This window comes from Zalophus californianus, chromosome 17 (assembly GCF_009762305.2).
Source record: "Zalophus californianus isolate mZalCal1 chromosome 17, mZalCal1.pri.v2, whole genome shotgun sequence".
Lineage (NCBI taxonomy): Eukaryota > Metazoa > Chordata > Mammalia > Carnivora > Otariidae > Zalophus > Zalophus californianus.
The window spans coordinates 10,398,373-10,404,927 of NC_045611.1; positions in this window are offsets into that span (position 1 = coordinate 10,398,373).

The following is a 6,555-nucleotide window of genomic DNA, read 5'->3' on the forward strand; positions in this document are numbered from 1 at the left end:
AGCTGTGCGGTTTAGGAGTCCTGGCTTAAAGGAGGGACACGCAGGCGGGGCTTCGAAAGGCCTAGGAGCTCTGGTTGGCTGAGGAAAATGCCCCTCCGGCCCCTGTGCGCTACCATTGGCTGGGCGAGGGGAGGCGCGACGTCTCCGCCGCCGGGGACCCGCCCCCTAGAGGGTGCCCTCCCTAGTTTAGTTAGTGCCTGAGCTGAATTTGCTTTTATCCCGGGCCAGAGCACCGCAGGGCAAAGACTTCGGGGACCGGCAGAGTGGAGTCCCCAGCTCCATTGCCCGCAGGATTTCCATTTACGTTGGGGAATCTTAGGAGAAATCGACTCCACCTCTGAGCACTCTCTCCTCAGGAAATTGAAGGGTAAACTCTTGCATCCCTTCCCGATTAGGGTTCCCTGATTGTGACGTGCTTCCCCTCAGCGGGATGTGCCCAATTCCAAGTTTCTTGTCATGTCAGCTAGAATATGCTTTTTCATGAATCTACATCACCAGGTAAACAAACCAACTCTTCCCACATCCATATTCCCACCGAAATACAAGGTATTAAAAAACAACTCTGCCAGGAGGGGAGTAAATTTCTGGAGTCCAGTGAATCCTGAAGACATAGTAAGACCCTGCACTCATACAAATACTTTTCAATCCTCATTACAGAGGATCAAGGAAACTGAAGGGTGTTTGAGTTTATTTATATGACTGCTAAGGAGAATAATTGTTCTTACATCCCAAAGTGGGCATCTCCACTGGGAAATTCTGCATTTGGGGTGAGTTGATCAATCTCAAGATACTTGCCCTTTTCATCCTCTGCACAAACACTTCCATACTGGGCTGCACCCACAAGCCCAGGAAAGCGTCCCTTTCTAAGGACATTTTTTTTTTCATGTGGTCACTAGAACATAGTTCCCAGGGCTGCACAACCATGCCTACTTCTATACTTGCCCCAGGAGGGATAGAGTCTCTGGAACTGACAGTTCATAAACCACAGTAGGAACTTGCCTGTGCCTATTTGGATATATTGTGATGACCCTCCTGCCATGGGTTATTTTCTTTCTAGATTTCTTGATTGCTAGGAAATTGAACTTGAATATACACGGTGAAAACTGGAGTGGGAAGAAGAACACAGCTGTGAGTAGAAAGAAGGCAACCTGCAGTGTATTTGTGCTGTGACTGGCTCCCTCAGTTGTACTCACAGTGCAGGAACATTTGTGGCCTTCATTTCCCTATTACCTGTCCCTCTTCTGTTCCTTGATTCTTTTCTCTTTTCTCTGCCCCCTTAACTTGTTCCATGATCTCTTCTCTGATTTGTACCACTGCTCCCTGCTCCTACTTTTTGTTCCCTGCCCCATCATGCTGTTCTCTGTTCTGTTTCCTTAGTCCTTGCTCCCTCACCCAGTTCTTTGCCTCTTCTTTCTCTACCTTGTCACTCTTCTTTGCCTCTTCTTTCTCTGCCTTGATCCTCTGATCTCATTATCTCCCCCAGATTGGGATGGGAATAGGACTAGGGTGAAGAGGAATGATGATCTCGGCTATATTCACCACATTCATCCATAAGGAAAGGGTTGGTTGCTTTCCTAGATTCGTAGTTTTGAATGGAACACCCCCTGCCCTGCATTCATCAAGTGAAAAGTTGAACAAGATTGGCCTACCCTATGTAACTAATCAATGTAAATGGAACCAAAAATTCATAGCCTTCTCTGTTTCACCTGACAGAGGTCTAGCCCCATTTCCAAGCTTACCATCTTCCACAAGCCAACGAATTTCTTCAAATTTCTAAACTACTCAAATCTACTAATTTAACCAAATCCTTAAACACACCTTAGGTCATCAACCTCCATAAAACATTCGATGTCTCCCAGTTCCAAAATGTCTCCAAAGACTATGCCTTCCCAATCTGATAACCCCTCCTCTGAAACCCCATCTTCACCACATTGGTGTCACCAAAACTCTCACTCTTCAAACCCAAGAAAATGTCCAAAGCACCTAATCATCCCACACACCCCCACCATCTATGAATCTACCCACATCCCTAAAGCTGCCAATTTCCATAAAAACACTACCCTTCAAAACCAAAAACACCAAAACATCAACTTCCCTAAATTCACCAATATTTCATGCCTGTCAACCTCCTCAAGCCCAACAATGTCATCCATGCTCATCAAGTGCCCCAAACCCAGCAATATCCTTATGCCACCCAGCCTCTCCAAATCTGCAAATTTCCTAAACACACCATATTGCCCGAATATACCCACTTGTTCAAACACATCAAACTCTCCAAACCTCTATCGTCCCTCAAGGCATCAGTATTTCCAAACTTTCCAAGCTCCTCAAGTCCTAAATTTTCCATCAGGCTCAAATCCCCATGTCCACTCCTCAAATCCACCAGTTGCATAACTTCAAGTGTATCAAGCCCTAAACCAATCCACCAAATTTCTCAAGCCCCAAATTCTTAATTTCTTCAAAAGTCTCCAAATACCCACCCTCATCCCCCTAATCCCACATCATCCACAAAGCCAAAATCTCCAAGTCTATCAAAATCTCCAAAGCCACAATCACTCTCAATCTCCTGCCTTCCTCAAATCAACACATCCAAACTTCCCCAAAATATGAACTGTCCAGTTGCTCACAGCCACTGATCTCTCTAAACAAGCAACCCTCCCTAGCACACAAAACTGCCCATATACTAGTCCCCACAATTCTACCAGACTACAGATGTCAACAGCCTTTCCAAACCATGCCACCTTCCCAACACCATTAGGTACTGTCAGTTTTGAGGTGCTCTCCATGGACTATCTCTTGCTCTGGATGCTGGTGGGAGGGGTTGTAAAGTTAACAAAATTCCTCAATTTACTCTATTCCTTTTTGATACCTTTGGTCTCTCCTTCATCAAAGAACCACATCTCTGTGTCTGTTCCTTCTTGCCTGGAGGCATGAGGTCTTTCCCCACTGGGGGCAACAAGACCCTGGGACTAAAAGAATGTGAGATACAGGCAGCTCTGAGATAAGACCACAGCAGGCATGGCATGAACATTGCTTAACGTTTTCTTTCTTTTTTGATTGAAGTATAGTTGGCATACAGTGTTATAGTCATTTTGGTTTCAAATGTAAAAATCCCTGTGGATCCAGGAAGAGGACTCTGGACTTGTGGTGGGCCCAGGTTAAGCACCGTCTCCAAAGAGAATACACAGGCCTGGAGAGTTTGGTCTGACAAGTGACTGCAGCCTGAGGGACAGGGCCAGGCCAAGTATCGCTATCAGGATTGTGGGGGTTTTTTCCATCTGTTTGACCCGGGTTGTAGGGTGGGGAGGTTGATCTCCTGTGTCATGATAAAGAATACAGAGGCTGCTAAGGCAGGGCAGATGGCTCAGAAGAAAGCAGAGGAGGTTCCCCTTGCATAGACAATTTCAAGACTAAATCTAGACTGCTTTCCCATAAGAGGGCATGGCCTGACCCAGCTACTGTGTGGCCATCCTGGGGTTGGGGTGGGGTGAATAGACATAATCACTGACCTGTGTGCAACCTCATGACTAGTCCTGGGTGTGTACTGTGTGGCGGGGACCTGGGGCAGACCATCCACTGAGTGTCTGCCCAGGCCTGAGGGGGGGGGCCTGGTTGGGTCCATAGCTGTCCTCCTCCAGAGAGCACCCCCCAGTTCCCCCAGTTCGTTCGTTCGTTCTTTTTCTTTCTTTCTTTCTCTTTCTTTCTTTCTCTCTTTCTTTCCCCTCCCCTCCCCTCCCCTCCCCTCCCTTCCCTTCCCTTTCCTTTCCCTCCTTTCCTTTCTTCCTTTCTTTTGGCTTAAATGGGGTAGAACCTCATTTATAAAGCCTTGTTATTTATCACTGCAATTTTATTCCCTCTTTTAAAAAAGATTTATTTATTTATTTTAAAGAGAGAGAGAGAGTGGGGGAGGGGCAGTGGGGAGGGAGAGAGAATCTTCAGCAGACTCCACCCACCACTGTGAAGCCCAATGCAGGGATCTCAGGACCCTGAGATCATGACCTGAGCCAAAATCAAGAGTCGGATGCTTAACTGACTGAGCCACCCAGGCGCCCCTATCACTGCAATTTTATTCCTAATAAATATGCAAAACTTGCTAATAATGTTTAATATTGAGAATAATGGCTCCCTGAAAATGCCTACATCTTAATCTCAATGCCCTGAACCTATGAATATATGGCCTACATGGTAAATGGAGCTTTGCAGATGTGATTAGGTGAAGTACTTGAGTTGAGGAGATCTTACCCTGGATTATTCAGTGGCTCAGTGTTATGCTATGAGTCCTTAAAAGCAGAGAACATTTCCCAAATTGAATCATAGTTATGAAAATGGAATGAGTTAAAGGGATTCTACATGGTTGGCTTTGAATATGAACACAGGAGGTCAAGGGCCAAGGAATGCTGTCGGCCTCTGAAATTTCACAAAGCAAGGCACGGATACTCCCGTAGAGCCTCCAGAAGGGAAAACAGCATTGCTGCTATGTTGATTATAGTCTGGTTGAGGTTCTGACATACAGAAATGCAAGAGATCAAATTTGCATTAAGATATTAAATATATGACTAAGGCTATGGTGGAATCTTATATACATAACAAGAGTGAATTAATACATAATAATAGGAAGAAATTCGTAAAAACAATCATAATAGCAGCATACACTGAGGGATTAACATGTACCAGGCACAGCTCTGTGTGCTACGGGTGCTTTAAGTTACTTAACAGTGTATTCCCAATGATCTCAGAAGGAAAATTATTCTCATATCGCATTAAAGAATCTGAGGGACAGGGGTGATGAATGTCCTGTCCTGAGGAAAGAGAGCCAGGAAGGAACATAGCCTAGATTTGGTCTTAGGGTCGTTTGAGGCCTGGCTCTGTTCTTGTCTCCATTGTTCCTCCCAGGGTGATTAAACAGAAGCTTGTTACAGGTCTCTAGTGTGTATATTTTGTCCACATTATATTGATACACTGACGGTGTCAATATATCAATAAATATTGACATTGGAGAATGGGTGAAAAATGCAGTTTCAGGATAAGGCCATCGACACTTCCCCATCCTTATCTCCCACATGAACCCCCTCGGTTGCTGTGGCTGGTGGCGGGGGACTCCCCTGGCATCCAACAGGTCCTAGTGAAATATCAGAGCTCTTTTAGCCTACCCCACCAAAGTTCTTTACTTTCTTTCTTTTCCACACACTTTCTCCTTATAGATGATCAAAAGGCCCGAGGGACAAATGATATCTTCAAATTAGCTAAGTCAGTGACTCTGTATGATAAGACCAGTGAGGTTGGCTTTCCAACAGAGATTTACTCACATGGGGTATGTTGACCTCTGCCAGGTTTCTTCTCATATCATCTCACAGAATGGAGAACTGCATCTTGGATCCCACGCATGCACCGAGTCACCCAGAATGCCCCTCACTCCAGGCATTCCACCCACTGAATCACTCCCTGGTAGCTGTACTCACAGATCTGGCAGCCCTTGGCTCTTTCTGTACCTCCTTCAGGGCTTCTGAGCCTCTGAGACTGACCACCTACGACTTCTGAGCAGTGTGTGCTTGTCAGTGGACATCTGGACACACTGTGCTGACCCTTTTGCTATAGCATCCGTTCCTCTGTGGTGATTTGGATAGTCATAAATTACATTTGACCCAGTACGATATGATTCCTTGCAGAGAGGTCAAGAAAGACCAGAAAGCAGGTTCTGAGAGAGGATAGAGTTATATCTTCCAGTCTGAGTCACCTATCCAGTTTCTGCAGCCAGGCCCTGGGGCTGCTTTTACTTCCTATTGTCTGTTTCTTTTCCCTGTTTCTTGCTCCCTTAACCTGAACAACGCTCCTTCTCTCTGCTCTTGGCCCAGCGAGGTACGCTTACACTCACCACATCTCTCTATTCCGAATGGAGTAGGACTCAGGGAAGGAGGGGTGGGGGTTAGCTAACACATAATTACTTCGAAGACCTATAAAAACAAAACCAGCAACATATGTTGAGTCGCTAATGTGTGCCACATGCTTCCCATGGGCTTTACTTTTCATTTGAACACTGTATTTTGAGGAACAGTGATGATAAATGTCCTGCTCTGAGATGTCACCAGCTGGAAGAAACACGTCTTGGATTTGATCCTAGGGTAGTGTGAGGCTGGCTTTACTCATTTCAGCATTGTTTTTCACAGGGCGATTGAAGGAAAACTTTTGAGGAATCTCAAATATGTGTTTTCATGTTCTATCAATATTATATTGATGCTTTGGTGGTGGTGAGGTCAGCAGGGTCACATAAAGTCCGAGAACAAAAGAGCTGCCGCTGATCACTCCATCCACGTGTGTTGATGATAGCACTCTTGCCTGGGCTCTGTGGAGTGAGTCCTCACACTTGTGCAGCACCAGAACCTACCCCCTGGATCTCCTCTTGTCTGCAGATAGAAAGACAGAAGTGAGGCCATCTAACATCTGTCTCTGTTTCTCCCGCATCATGCCATCTCCTGCATTTCCAAACATCTGCCCAAAGACTGTGAGACTCACAAAGAACACCATTCTCATTAAGTCCATGAACCACTCCAAGCGTTT